Raw genomic sequence first — 16,770 nt, 5'->3', positions numbered from 1 at the left:
AAATAATTAAGGAAACACAAGCTTTAAATGATACATTAAACAAGATGGACTTAATTGATATATATAGAACATTCCTTCTAATAACAACAGAATACACTTTCTTCTCAAGTGCTCATGGAACATTCTCCAGGATAGATCATATCTTGGGTCACAAATCAAGCCTGGGTAAATTTAAGAAAATTGAAATCCTATCAAGTATCTCTTCCGACCACAACGCTATGAGACTAGATAACAATTACAGGAAAAAATCTGTAAAGAATAAAAACACAGGGAGGTTAAACAATACACTACTAAATAACCAAGAGATCACTGAAGAAATAAAAAAATACCTAGAAACAAATGACAATGAAAACACGATGACCCAAAACCTACGGGATGCAGCAAAAGCAGTTCTAAGAGGGAAGTTTATAGCAATATGATCCTACCTCAAGAAACAAGAAACATCTCAAATAAATAACCTAACATTACACTTAAAGCAATTAGAGAAAGAAGAACAAAAAAACCCTAAAGTTAGCAGAAGGAAATAATAAAGATCAGATCAGAAATAAGTGGAAAAGAAATGAAGAAAACAATAGCAAAGATCAATAAAACTAAAAGTTGGTTGTTTGAGAAGATAAACAAAATTCATAAACCATTAGCCAGACTCATAAAGAAAAAAAGGGAGAAGACAAATCAATAGAATTAGAAATGAAAAAGGAGAAGTAACAACTGACACTGCAGAAATACCAAGGATCATGAGAGATTGCTACAAGCAACTATATGCCAATAAAATGGACAACCTGGAAGAAATGCACAAATTCTTAGAAAAGCACAACCTTCCGAGACTGAACCAGAAAGAAATAGAAAATATAAACATACCAATCACAAGCAATGAAATTGAGACTGTGATTAGAAATCTTCCAAAAACCAAAAGCCCGGGACCAGATGGCTTCACAGGCAAATTCTATCATTTAGAGAAGAGCTAACACCTATCCTTCTCAAATTTTCCAAAATATAGCAGAGGGAGAAACACTCCCAAACTCATTCTATGAGGCCACCATCACCCTGATACTAAAACCAGACAAAGATGTCACAAAGAAAGAAAACTACAGGCCAATATCACTGATGAACATAGATGCAAAAATCCTCAACAAAATACTAGCAAACAGAATCCAACAGCACAATAAAAGGATCATACAAGGAGATTTTTCAGCAGAGGACTGAAGGTTCTGCCGTAGTCTTCTCACCTGTCTTTCTTGTCAGCCTGCACTACTGATTTCAGACTCTGTGAGAGCTCCTACAATCCTCGAAAGAGTGTATATTCAGGAGGAAGTAACCCCAGAAAAGGAAGAACAGGCAGATCAAGATATGTAGCTCTGTGGCCACCAAGTTGTGGTTTTTGACAGATCATCAGATCAGGGAAGACTATCCCCAAATAGAGATCTTACGAGCTTTAAAGACCAAATGTTGTGAGGAGGAACTGGACTTTAGGGCTGTGGTGATGGATGAGGTGGTGCTAACAATCCATCAAGGAAACCTGGGTCTTCGTATCAATGGAGAACTAATTACTGCCTACCCTCCGGCAGTAGTAGTGAGAATACCAACCGGTTGGGTGCAAAGTGATAGTGACATCACTGTTTTGCGCCATCTAGAGAAGATGGGATGCAGGTTGATGAACTGACCTCAAGACATCCTGAACTGTGTTAATAAGTTCTGGATGTTTCAAGAGTTGGCAGGTCATGGTGTTCCTCTGCCAGATACTTTCTCTTATGGTGGTCATGAAAATTTTGCTAAAATGATTGATGAAGCAGAAGTACTGGAGTTCCCAATGGTAGTGAAGAATACATGGTGTCATAGAGGCAAAGCAATTTTCTTGGCTCGTGATAAGCGCCATTTGGCTGATCTAAACCATCTTATTTGCCATGAAGCTCCATCCCCGTTTCAGAGATATGTTAAAGAGTCTCATGGAAGAGATGTATATGTCATTGTCATTGGAGGCCGTGTGGTTGACACCATAACGCTGTTCAACAGATGGGAGGATGCAAAGCAACTGTTCACTAGGTGGTGTCGGGATGATGTGCTCATTGAGTAAACAAGGTAAACAGCTAGCTATCCAGGTGTCTAATATCCTGGGAATGGATGTGTGTGGCACTGACCTGTTGATGAAAGACGACGGCTCCTTCTGTGTCTGCGAAGGAGACAATGCAAATGTAGGTTTCATAGCCTTTGATAAGGCTTATAACCTAGATGTAGCTGGTATCATAGCTGAATATGCCGCCTCCCTTTTGCCCTCTAGCCGACTCGCCTGGCGTATGTCCCTGCTCTCTGTGGTGTCCATGACCAGTGAGACTAGTGAGCCGGAGCTGGGTCCCGCAGACAACACTGCTGTCGACAACATGAGCATAAGTTCCAGCTCTGTTGGCAGCGACCCTGAAACCATGGAGTGAGAGCTGCTCACCAAGCTCCCAGGGGGCCTATTCAACATGAACCAACTGCTAGCCAATGAAATCAAACTCCTGGTGGAGTGATTCCACCAGTAAATAATTAACCAACAAAACCCTTGTAAAGCTTTCTTTTTCTTCTTTCCTTTTTTTCATTCTGTTTTCTTTTTCTATTATTTTTTTTAAACCAACTTGCAATGCTGTTCATGGAAAATGCTCAGGAAGATGACAGAAAAATGAGTAGGATTAGTTAGGAAGGAGGAAGGGGGAGATAGATGAGACCTTTGCTACTAACCTGTTACTGACTTTGATTTACAAATACTACAGATAGAGAAGCAGAAGATGTGAGATGCAGAAAAATGTCAGGCTCTCATAGTTACCCTTTTAAATTACTCAAAAATGTGTAGGCTCTCAGGCCATGAAGGACATAATTTTTTCATGGTCTCTTCCTTTTGTTTTTGTACAGTTGATACAAATTTCAGAGTCGTGTAACTTCACATTGTATTGTAATCCATGAGGAAGACATCTACCTAAATTATAATTTTTTATACAAATAAGAAAATTCAGCCTATACACTATTATCTAGGAGCTTTATGTTCATAGTTATGAAATCTTGAGGAGTTCTTTTATTGACTTTTTTCCCCTTAATTTGGGTGGGAGGGCAACGTGAATGTGACCCCATAAAGGTTTTTTTAATGATAAAGTTGGCATGTTTGCATGATAAAAGGGAAATGAACAGTATTGCAATGTCTGGCACACAAAATAACATTTACTCCATTGTAGATAAAATTGCACTAGTTAAAATATGTGCATTGACTTGTATCTGTTAGTGTTTTATCCTTTTTTGAAAGATATATGCTCTGTTAATGTTGCATTTGTTTTTAATACATGCTAGTCTTAACATTCCCTGATCTATGCCTGCATCTTTAACAATGGCCAAAGTGAAGAAAATGCTACCTTTTTTGTTAACAAGACACTGACTTGAAACATGTGCCTTTAAAGCCTTTTATTTTTTTCCTTTTCTCTTTTGGTGGTTGAGCATTTAAAGAATAAGGACAAGGAAAATATTTTTGGGGGGCAAATCAAGGGTCTATAAGTTCCTAAGTATAAAGTTGAAGTGATTTCTGACACCAGCGTTATATATCTGCATTTTTCACATTTTAGGAGGGTGTGTGTGTGCACGTGTGTGTGTGTGCACACGTGTGCATTCTTGCATGTTTATGTGCTTTGCTTTTTGTGCTTTTTGATCAACCAATCAAAAAGGAAACCAATCAACCAATCAAAAAGGAAAGATTCTAGAAAATGGAGCATGATGGGAAACAGTTTGTTACTTTAACAAAAAAACAACTGAGTCGTTTTCATAACTGTAATCTACTGGGTAGAGGTACCCACCTAAAGACATGAGGAGAATAGCTGCTTCTTAGACTTTTGTGTATGTGTATGTTGTCTGCTTTTTTTCTTTGCTTCTAGACTGTTCAGTGTATGATTTATTCCAGGATACATGCTTTTCCTCTGCTTCTTGCTGTGCATTTTCTCCTATTACACATAGGTTTTGGGGTGGGGTGGACTGAACATTTTTGTTTGGGGACTTATTTAGCAGTATTGAGACTCTTATAGCCCTACTCTGAAGACTTCAATATTCTACTCTTTATATTACTTTATTTCTGAATTTATAAAAGCCCCAAATTGCATATAATATGAGCCTTTAAACATGGGTAAAACTATCCCAATAAATGCTTTGGAAGGTGTGTTAAGAAATGGAGATGCTCCAGAGCTCAATGTAATTTTTTTAAGCAGCAAGTTCCATCTCCCTACAAACCTCTGAAACTTTTTACCCGAGTCCTTTCTTGCCTCTCCAGTGCTTTTTTCCTTCAGATGGACCTTAAACATAATTTCTTCAACACTACTAGAGAGACTTTGAGGCAATAAATCAGTATTAACCAGCTCTAACAGAGGTTTGATCATGCTTATTTGTACAGTTTCCACCCCATTTAAAAAAAGGAATGTAATAAAACTTGTTTTTTCTATAGAATTAAATAATAATAAAATGGAGTGAAAGGTTGATTGTTGACAAATAGAAAAAAAAAAGGATCATACACCATGATCAACTGGGGTTTATCCCAGGAATGCAAGGATTCTTCAGTATACACAAATCAATCAATGTGATAAACCATACTAACAAATTGAAGGAGAAAAAGCATATGATCATCTCAATAGATGCAGAAAAAACTGAATTTTTGACAAAATTCAACACCCATTTATGATAAAAACCCTCCAGAAAGTAGGCATAGAGGGAACTTATCCCAACATAATAAAGCCCATATATGAAAAACCCACAGCCAACATCGTTCTCAATGGTGAAAAACTCAAGCCATTTCCTCTAAGACCAGGAACAAGACAAGGTTGTCCACTCTCACCACTATTATTCACCATAGTTTTGGAAGTTTTAGCCACAGCAATCAGTGAAGAAAAGGAAATAAAAGGAATCCAAATCAGAAAAGAAGAAGTAAAGTTGTCACTGTTTGCAGATGGCATGATACTATACATAGAGAATCCTAAAGATGCTACCAGAAACTACTAGAGCTAATCAATGAATTTGGTAAAGTAGCAGGATACAAAATTAATGCACAGAAATCTCATGCATTCCTATACACTAATGATGAAAAATCTGAAAGTGAAATTAAGGAAACACTCCCATTTACCACTGCAACAAAAAGAATAAAATACCCAGGAATAAACCTACCTAAGGAGAAAAAAGACCAGTATGCAGAAAACTACAAGACACTGATGAAAGATATTAAAGAGGATACAAACAGATGGAGAGATATACCATGTTCTTGGATTGGAAGAATCAACATTGTGGAAATGACTATACTATCCAAAGGAATCTGCAGATTCAATGCAATCCCTATCAAATTACCAATGGCATTTTTCACAGAACTAGAACAAAAATTTTCACAATTTGTATGGAAACACAAAAGACCCCTAATAGCCAAAGCAATCATGAGAAAGAAAAACGGATCTGGAGGAATCAGGCTCCAAGACTTCAGACTATACTACAAAACTACAGTAATCAAGACAATATGGTACTGGCACAAAAACAAAAATATAGATCAATGGAACACAATAGAAAGCCCAGAGTTAAACCCACACACATATGGTCACCTTATTTTTGATAAAGGAGGCAAGAATATACAATGGAGAAAAGACAGCCTCTTCAATAAGTGGTGCTGGGAAAACTGGACAGCTACATGTAAAAGTATGAAATTAGAACACTCCCTAACACCATATACAAAAATAAACTCAAAATGGATTAAAAACCTAAATGTAAAGCCAGACACTGTAAAACTCTTAGAGGAAAACATAGGCAGAACACTCTATGACATAAATTACAGCAAGATCCTTTTTGACCCACCTCCCAGAGAAATGGAAATAAAAAAAAACAAATGGGACCTAATAAAACTTCAAAGCTTTTGCACAGCAAAGGAAACCATAAACAAAACAAAAAGACAACCCTCAGAATGGGAGAAAATATTTGCAAATGAAGCAATGGACAAAGGATTAATCTCCAAAATTTACAAGCAGCTTAATAACAATAAAACAAAAACCCAATCCAAAAATGGGCAGAAGACCTAAATAGACATTTCTCCAAAGAAGATATACAGATTGCCAACAAACACATGAAAGGATGCTCAGCATCACTAATCATTAGAGAAATGCAAATCAAAACTACAATGAGGTATCACTTCACACCAGTCAAAATGGCCATCATCAAAAAATGTAGAAACAATAAATGCTGGAGAGGGTGTGGAGAAAAAGGAACCTCCCTACACTGTTGGTGGGAAAGTAAATTGATATACCACTATGGAGAACAGTACAGAGGTTCCTTAAAAAACTAATAATAGAACCACCATACGGCCCAGCCATCCCACTACTGGGCATATACCCTGAGAAAACCATAATTCAAAAAGAGTCATGTACCACAATATTCACTGCAGCTCTATTTACAATAGTCAAGACATGGAAGCAACCTAAGTGTCCATTGACAGATGAATGGATGAAGAAGACATGGCATATATATAGAATGGAATATCACTCAGCCATAAAAAGAAACGAAATTGAGTTATTTGTAGTGAGGTGGATGGACCTAGAGTCTGTCATACAGAGTGGAGTGAAGTAAGTCAGAAAGAGGAAAAAAAAATACCGTATACTAACATATGTATGTATATATATATATATATATATATATATATATATATATATGGAATCTTAAAAATGATTCTGAAGAACCTAGGAGCAGGACAAGAATAAAGACACAGACATAGAGAATGGACTTGAGGACACGGGGAGGGGGAAGGGTAAGCTGGGATGAAGTAAGAGAGTGGCATGGACTTATATATACTACCAAATGTAAAATGGTTAGTGGGAAGCAGCCACATAGCACAGAGAGATCAGCTTGGTGCTTTGTGACCACCTAGAAGCAAGGGAGATGCAAGAGGGAGGAGATATGGGGATATATGTATATGTATAGCCGATTCACTTTGCTATAAAGCAGAAACTAACACACCATTGTAAAGCAATTATACTCCAATAAAGATGTTAAAAAAGAAAAAAAAAAAGGTAAACGTGCACTTATCAGAACGTGCCATTCTGTAACAATGTCCTATTTCTGTCCTTCCCCTCACGCTTATGGTCCCCACCTGCTTCTTCCACTTCTTACCCTCATTGCCCACTTACAATTTGGGTTTTGCTCCTTCCATTCATTAGATTTACACACTGACCTCTTCTTGCCAAAAGATATTTTACTAAATCCCTTTCCTATTTGATATCTCTGGGACAACAGGCAGCTCACTCCCTGAAAGTGACTCTGCCCTTTGCTCTGTGACACCTCATTCAGTGGTTTCTTCTTCTGTTTTCCTGGCCATCCCTTCTCCATCCCTCTATCGACTCTTTCCTGTATCACACCTCTTATCTGCTGTCATGTCTTGGGACTTAATCACCCCTTTGCGTTTTTCCCTTTCTACACTTACTTCTTCCTAGAGACACATCCATTCTCAAGGCTTCCATGACCCCCTTTTGCTTCTAACTTCTAAATTTTCATCTCCAGCCCTAATATCTTCAACTGCCCAATTCTATCAAGGAAAGCTCCATTTTCCAATTTCTTAGACTAGGAAGTGTGAATTCATCTTTTTCTCCTTTCTCTCACTCCTGCCCTGCCTCGTTGTCCTAAGAGTAAGCAATTTGGAAGCCCTGTCTTTCAGAGATGGGCCGCACCCACTCAAGACTACTTATGTGAGCAGGCATTCTGCGACCCTGATGGGTGGGAGGGTAGTACCGCAAGTGTGTGGAGGGGATAATTACCAGGCTATAGAGTATCAGTCTACAGAGATTCAGAGATGTTAAGAAGGACTAAATCAGTGAAATCCTAAGAGAAACTGGAAGGCTGAGAGGTAAGAATATAGCATCAATATGAAGAGTCAAATTGGCACAAATTGAAAAAGTTTAATGATATCAAACTGACCAGTATGTGGGGAAACAGGTACTCTCAAAATTAGCCAGCATGCATATAATTTGTTATAGCCACCTTGGAAAGAAATTTCAGAGTATCTCTTACAAATGTAAATGCGTATACTCTATGACCCAGCAATTTCACTTCTTCATATACACTAATGAAATATATACCCACATACGAAGGCATATGAAGAAGAGGGCATGCTTAAGAATTTTACTGCAGCATTATTGATAATATTAAAATATTAGAAATAATCTAAATGTCCCAACTAGAGAACGGTTTAGTAAACTGTGATGTATCTGTTATTCAGAATACCACACAGAAGTACAAGATTGAAGCAGATGTGCACTAATACAGAAGCCTCTGCAAAGACACAGTAAAATAGAAAAAAGAAAGGCATGTTATAGAATGATACATATAATATATAATTTCTATAAAAACATACACATATATAAACAACAATGAAATACATGTTTTTTCAAGGACATGTAAGTAAACAGTTGTGTAACAGAAGATCTGCACAGCAAAATGGTTAGAACGATTATTTCTGGGGAGGCAGGAGAGGACTGAGGCTGGGATGGTGAACAAAGAGGACTTTATCCTTATCTGAATATGTATTTTTTTAGAACAAGGAAAAGTCACACTTATGTCAGTTGTGTGATTATTAGAGAGACAGGGAGAGAGGGAGAGAGAATGAAAGAGAGAGAATGAGAGAGCAAAGAGAAACCAGAGAATGAAGCAAAGTATCAAATAGAATGGCCAGAAATGAGCTGTGTCAGAGGACAGTTAAGGAACTGGTTCTGCAGACATAGCCCGTCCACTGCAGTGTTTCCCCAGTGCGTGTTTCAGCATACTTGGCTGGTCCAGAAGTGTCCTCAAAAGAACCAAGTTGTGTTGGAAGGAGTGGCCACTGCAGGTAAGGTTGGTGGGGCCAGCAAAAGGAAATAGGGCCAACAAAGCAGTAGCTGATTAGTGTTTAGCTTTGGAAAGGTGCAGATAAGACATAGGCCAGAGCCATGGTTGGCTGGAAAGAGGTCTAGTCAATAGGAAAGAGGTCACAGTAGAATCCATGGACAAAGCAGGCTGGAGTTTGGCCAATGGGTACATGTTCTGTGTACATACAAGACAGGAACAGCTCTATAGAGTCAAAGTTAGATGCAAATTTCAAAGATAATTGCCAATGGGTTTTGCTATTTCCATGGGATATTGAAATAGCTGTTGCTTTTTACATTGGATAGTTTCTATTATCTTCTAGTCAGTCCTTTCTTGAGATAATGCTGTTACCTTAAAATAGTCTAAAATTTCTCCCTGATTCTTATTGGCACACTCAGGCTCCTTGTCCACTTGGATTATGATAATAGCCTAATAAATGGCTTCACTACCTCTTCATTCCAATGCATCCTACCTATCACTGCCAGATTAATTTTCTTAAAGCATCACTTGCCTCATTTTAATTCATATAATCACGAAATGGCAGTGGTCCTCTTTTGCCCAAGGTCTTACCCAACCCAGTATCAGGATCAAACTCCTCTGTTTTGCTCTAAAAGGTCTAAGTAATGTGAACCATTTTATGTTTAGATAACACTAACTCCCACTCTGCCCATAATTTGCATCATCAATTCCTCAGAACACTGGAGTTCAACCCCCAAATCCAGTCCTTTAAAAGTATAAGAAGTCAGTGGTAGACATCAGGTTAGTCCTTTGGTATATCTGCTTCCCAATGTGGCCTCAAATCATGTACATTATTGTCAACCAAAGAAAACTGTTAAGTTTTCTCTGCTTCTCACCTACTATCTTCCTTCTTTTCCTAAACCAAAGGAACTGAGTCATTTATTCTACTTCTGTGACCTTACCCACAGCACTCTTACACTAGCCTCTCTTCCTTCTCTCCAATTCAGGTCAGGCTCTTTGTGCACTCCACTCCACTCTTGTGCCTTTGCTATTAGCCAACCCCTGAAGAGCTCTCCCTACTCCTTCATCTATCCAGATTCTACATATTCCTACCTCAGGTTGCATCTCTATCATGTAGTCTTTTCTAATAACTTCAGCCTACAGAGAGGTTGATCCCATCTCTAAATTCTTAAAGTATTTATACACATTGGAATATAACATTAATATATATTTATTGTTCTTCTTGATTTCACATGTGTGCGTGTGTGTGTGTGTGTGTGTATGTTCACCTCCCAGTGTAAGTACCATAGAAGGAATCATATCTTTAATTTTATTGCATTCTCTCTGGTCTTTGCCACAGTGGCTTATTCATAGTGAACACTGACTAAGTACTAAATGATGAATTGATCTGATGTATTTTATACTTGTGTGCAATTATTCTTTATGTATAATATTAATGAGGACTCTTTTGGTTGCAAATGGTAGTAACTCAAATCAAACTGAGTTAATTTAAAAGGGATTTGGTTCACCTAACTTAAATTGTAGGAATACTTTGGTTTAAGGCAAAACTGGATCCCTGTGCTCAAATAATATCATTAAGAATCAACCTTTCTACAATTGCATCAAAACAAAAATAAAAATAAAAAACCTAGCAATAAATTTAACCAAGGACATGAAAGACGTATACACAGAAAACTATAAAACACTGATAAAAGAAATTGAAGACACAAATAAATGGAAAGATAATTTGTGTTCATGGATTGGAAGAATTTATATCATTGAAGTGTCCATACTACCCAAAGCAATCTATAGATTCAATGCAATCCCTGTCAATATTCCAATGGCATTTTTCACAGAAATAGAACAAATAATCCTAAAATTTGTATGAAACCATGAAAGACCTTGAATAGCCAAAGCAACCTTGAGAAAGAAACAAAGCTGGAGGCATTATGCTCCCTGATTTCAAACTACATTACAAAGCTATAATAATCAAAACAGTATGTTATTGGCATAAAAACAGATGCATAGATCAATGGAACAGAATGGAGAGCCCAGAAATAAACCCACACATATATAGTAAATTAATTTACAACAAAGCAGCCAAGAATACACAGTGGGACCCGGACAGTTTCTCTTCATTAAATGTTGTTGAGAAAACTGGACAGAAACATGCAAAGGAACGAAACTGGATCACTATCTTACACCATACCCAAAAATTAACTCAATATTGATCAAAGATTTGAACACAAGACCTGAAAGCATAAAATTCCTAGAAGAAAACATAGGCAGCAAGTTCCTTGTTATCTGTCTTGGCAAAGATTTTTTAGATTTGACACCAAACCAAAGGCAAAAATAAATAAATAAATAGGTGGGATGATATTAGACTAAAAAATCGTCTGCATGGCAATGGAAACCATCAACGAAATGAAAAGGCAACCTACTGAATGGGAGAAAATATTTGTAAATTATATATCTGATAAGAGGTTAATATCCAAAATATATAAAGAACTCATACAACTTAATAGTAAAAAGTAAATTAATTATTTTCTTAAATCCAATTAAAAGTGGGCAGGAGACCTGAATAGACATTTTTCCAGTGAAGACATACAGATGGCCAATAGTACATGAAAAGGTGCTCAGCATCATTAATTATCAGGGAAATGCAAATTTAACCACAATGGGATATAACCTCACCCCTGTCAGAACGGCTGCTATGGAAAAGACAAGAAATTACAAGTGCTGGTAAGGATGTGGAGAAAATGGAACATTTGTGGACTCTTGGTGGGAATGTAAATTGGTGCAGCCACTATGGAAAACAGTACAGAGTTTCCTCAAAAAATTAAAAATAGAACTACCATATGATCCAGCAATTCCACTTTTGGGTATTTATCTGAAGAAAACAAAAACGCTAACTAGAAAAGTTATATGCATCCCTATGTACATTGCAGAATTATTTACAATAGTTGAGACATGGAAACAATCTGTGTTCATCAATAGATGAATGGTCAAAGAAATTGTGGTATATATATACAAAGCAATACTATTCAGCCATAAAAAAGGATGAAATCTTGCCATTTGCAACAACATGGATGGACCTCAAGGGCATTATGCTAAGTGAAATAAGTCAGAAAAAGACAAATGCCATATAATCTCACTTATATGTGGAATCTAAAAAAGAAAAGAAAAGAAAAAAACAAGCATACAGAAAGAGAAGTGGTTGCCAGAAGTGGGGGGGATTGAGAGGGGTGGGAAAAATGGGTAAAGGGAGTCAAAAGGTACAAACTTCCAGTTATAAAATAAATAAGTCAAGGGGGTATAATGTACAGCATGGTGACTAAAGTTAATAATACTATATTGCACATTTGAAAGTCATTAGGAGAATAAATCTTGAAATTTCTCATCACAAGAAAAAATAATATGTAACTATATATGTTGACAGATGTTAACTACAGATGGTCCCCAACTTACAATGGTTTGACATACAATTTTTTTGACTTTTTCCAGGCTAGCAGATATGCAGTGTGATACTCTCTTGTGATGCTGGGCACCAGTAGCTCCCAGTCAGCCACGCTACCACAAGTGTAAATGAACAATATACTTACAACCATCCTGTACCCATACAACCATCCTGTTTTTTACTTTCAGTGCAGTATGTGATAAATTATATGAGATATTCAACAGTTTATTATAAAATAGGCTTTGTGTTAGATGATTTTGCCCAACTGTAGGCTAATGTAAGTGTTTTGAGCATGTTTAATGTAGGCTAGGCTAAGCTATGATGTTCAGTAGCTTGAGTGTATTAAATGCATTTTCACATATTTTCAACTTATAAGGGGTTTATTGGGAAGTAACTCCATTGTTGTAAGTTGAGGAAGATCTGTAGATTATTTTGGTGATCATTTTGCAATACCTACAAATATCAAATTGGTATGTTGTACACCTGAAACTACTATAATGTTGTATGTCAATTATCCTCCCCCATCCCGCAAAAATCAATCTTTCTCCATCTCTCCATTCTGATTTTCTCTGGGTTGGCTCTCAGGCAGTTTGTTGATCGTGAGTGGCACCAGAAATGGCAGACTTTCATCTTATCCCCTAGCAACCCAAGGAAAAGAAACTCTCAATATTAGGTTGAAATATATAAAATTTGTCATTTACGTAGGTCTAAAATGGTTGAGTAATAGCAATTTCAAATGTTTCAACGTAATAGAGCTAGAAAAAGTCCCAAGGCCTAAAGTTCATTACTTCAGTTTAGATTTCGTACCCACTAATAAACCAATCATTGTGGCTACTAGAAGATAGTACTCTTATTGGCCAGGTCTGATTCATATGCCCACCCATGAGTCATATGACAAAAAGGGAAAGAAGACTGGTTTTCTCAAAGGAAATTTAAGATGCTATTATGAGAAAAAGGAGAATAAAATCAGAGGAGGCAAAACACCAGATGCCCACTGTGCATATAATAAACAACAAATGTGGCAATTTACCATGAAGGTAACAAAACCTAACTGCAGGGAACCTCATTGCATAGGCTCCTCCCAAGACCATATATCTAATTTTGATTCTTTTTCTTAAAGAAGGGCCCCCAGTTATATGTTTTAGGACCAATAAAACCTGGAACTGCATCTAATAAAAATGCTCAAAAATATTTTTGAAATTAATAAATATTCCAATATATTGTACTTCTTTCTGGTTTTAGTGGAAATAAACCATTTACTAAATAGTTTATTCACTAAATTCTTTGCAATAACTTAATCTTTTTTTTCGGTACGCGAGCCTCTCACTGTTGTGGCCTCTCCCGTTGCAGAGCACAGGCTCCGGACGCGCAGGCTCAGCGGCCATGGCTCACGGGCCCAGCCGCTCCGCGGCATGTGGGATCCTCCCGGACCGGGGCACAAACCCGTGTCCCCGGCATCGGCAGGCGGACTCTCAACCACTGCGCCACCAGGGAAGCCCACTTAATCTCTTTTTACACTAATAGAAAATAATTTGATTATTCCTTTCAGATCTTTCCAACTTCTCAGGATTCAGCATCTTAATGTATTTTTCTTCGCCTCTGTCACAGACCCACACAGATAAGGTCCTTTACCATTTTTGCACAGCCCAGTTTGAGATGTGCATCTCTGGGTCGCACTGTGGTTCCTGATGGCACCAATTTGAAGAAACTTACCAGTTGTTCATATTCACTCTTAACTAATACTCAATTTTTAAATTCTCAATTCTAAATCAAAACAACTTCTCTAAAATTACCATAGAGAGAACATGAAATGTGAGGTGGATCTTATATTGCAGTGAATCTAGGATGTGAGTTGAGTCAAAGTTGTTTACCTATAGAGGACCCATTAACAGAATTGTGCCAAAGTTGGGTCTAGATAACCAGAAAATGTACCCTTGTTATTGGGATTTCCAACTACACTTCACCCTTCTATTTGGCAGTCAGCCCCAGGAATGTAAATTCATGCTGTTTTGAATGAGGGGGAAGGTGAGGGAACTAAGTCTGCCTGCTGCTATTCTGATTACAGCATTTGTCCCTCAGAGAGACAGCTCTGGGATTGATGCTATTTTTCTTCCCTCTCAGAAAATGGCTTGGGCTGTGTATCAGGGAAGACCAAGGGGCACCTACAAATGACAATTTCTGCTTAATCCCCCAGCAGGTTTCCAAATCTGTGGTCCTTCAGATGTGCCCTTGAGTTTGACCCATTTATCCCCTCCTCCCCCACCTACTGCAAGAAATATGGCATAGAAACAGAGCAGTGCAATTGTGTTGCCTTTTTTTCTTTTAATTTGTTGAAATGGTCTCTAGGCAGAAGAAGCGGGGAGTAGAAACCAGATGGCTGTAGCTGAAGTAGAAACCCACTACTAAGGAGCTTGGAGACGCTCAAATCTGGTGGCAGTATTTCCCTGCAGGGACAGGGGATGAAACAGCAGAGTGGTGACAAAAGATTTCCAGAAGACTCACCTCCAGTGTGCTGTTTTCTCTATCCTAGGTCCACACACATGTAAAATGCAGTCCCTTTTCCTTTAATTTTCCAAAGCACCACCAACCTTGGGTTGGAGCAGACTTTTAAGTTTGGTAGTGGGGAGAGAGGTAGTTAGTGGTAACACAAGGGTCTATATCACAAGACTTAACTTACAAATGAGTATTATCCATCCTTCCTTCGCCTCCCTATACCTTCCCTCAGCATCCCAACCACTCACCAAATCCCAGAAAATTTCACCAAACCACCTGATGTGTTCTTCGACCTCTCCTCCCTACACACATGAGGTAGAGAGAAATTTGAGACTGAGGGAAAAAGGAACAGTCAGAGTTGGCTAAGAGTTAACCTCCTTATCTTCCTACATTTGGGGAGACTCAGCCAACAGAAGAGCCCTTCACCCTGGTCTCCCTACCATCTAAACTCCTGGAGGATAATAGCACACCAAGGTCTGGGGTGGGAGCTGATGCTTCTCTCCCCCACTTGTCCTTAGGGAAAACTTACTCAATCTTTTGTGAAGCACTATGCAAATGCAGGTGAATATCCATTCAGATATCCCCTGGTTAGGGTTTTTTCCTCCCCAACCAAATACATGGTATCTTTTTCAACACTATTTCTCCAACTCTCCAACACCAACTGGGTGTCCTACAACTCAATACCTGGAGTTAGCGTCAGGCCCCACATGTTTAAGGGCTCAGACCCACAAATCTGCCCTCACTGCAGAGACCAGTCACAAGTATAAAATCCCCAGATTACCTATACTTCTGTTCAACTTGGCTACAAATTCGGGGGTTCCCACAAATGCCTCTCAGATTTGGTAGCATGATTCACAGCACTTGGGAAACCACTTTACTTACCAGCTTATTATAAAGAATACGACTCAGAAAGAGATGCGTAGGGTATGGGAGGGGGGAGGGGGAGATGCCATGCCCCCTCTCTGAGTATGCCAACCTCCCAGCAAACCTATGTCTTCACCAACCCAGAAGCTCCCTGAACCCCATTGTTTAGGGGTTTTTAAGGAGGTTTCATTATGGAGGTTTCATTATGTAGGCATGATTGGTCACACTATTGGCTATTCATGATTAAATCAGTCTCCAGCCTCTCTCCCTTCTGAGGAAGTTGGTGGGGGGGGGGGCCTGAAAGTTCCAAATGCCTAATCAAGTCTTGGTCTTTCTGGTGACAAGGGGCTCCTATCACCCTTATCACTAGGGAAATTACAAGGGATTTAGGAACTCTGTGCCAGGAACTGAGGACAAAGACCAAATATCTTTCTTATTATACTACCCCATTATATTCACCTGCCTTGTAAAAAATTTCTAGAAATGTCTCCTTAGGGTGTTAGCCTTTCTGGCTATTTCTGGCTCTCCCTCTCTATAACCCCTTAAGAGATTGACCAGAAACCTCCTTTTTGTTCTTCATTAGGCTCTGCAACACATAAGTCGTTCCCCTGTGGCAGACTTCTTTATCTGTCCCCTCCAAACAAACCATTCATGCATGGGAACAAGCATTCTCAGAGCATTGGAGTTGAATGCCCATGCTGCCTCTCTTCCTTCCACAAGAATCTTAGGATGCCAATGGTCAGGGTGAACTTAAATGGCCAAGGAACTCACCCCCCAGGGCCCCCTTTCACACAGTCATCTTCCCTACTATCCTGGGCCACCTCCATTGGCCTCTGGGTCACTGATGTCCCATAAAGGAGAGTTGAGTCATTTTGAGTGTCCAGGGAGGCCTGTTGGCTCTCATTTGTTCAAATCTCTATTGGGAAACTCTCAGAGCTGGGTCCTGAGATTCTGGAATCTCAGACCAGGAGCTTGACTCGTTAAGATGGGATGGGATGGGTTGAGGACCAGTTTGACTGAAGCCCTCTTGCATTCTGCCCCCACTGCTGCAGGTTTCTCTCCCGGCACATGGTGAACATAGACAAAAACAAAAACACCACCACAACGACAAAACTCCCGGAAACAAAGCTATT

General features: G+C 38.7%; 1 pseudogene; it reads left to right on the top strand.

Annotated features, from left to right (window-relative positions):
- Positions 1-1,465: 1,465 nt before the first annotated feature.
- LOC132422215 (beta-citrylglutamate synthase B pseudogene) lies at positions 1,466-2,507 on the top strand (annotated as a pseudogene).
- Positions 2,508-16,770: the final 14,263 nt, after the last annotated feature.

Source organism: Delphinus delphis, chromosome 3 (assembly GCF_949987515.2).
Source record: "Delphinus delphis chromosome 3, mDelDel1.2, whole genome shotgun sequence".
In the NCBI taxonomy this organism is placed as follows: domain Eukaryota; kingdom Metazoa; phylum Chordata; class Mammalia; order Artiodactyla; family Delphinidae; genus Delphinus; species Delphinus delphis.
Note: the sequence above shows the minus strand (reverse complement) of the source record. Positions and strands in the feature narration are given on the sequence as shown.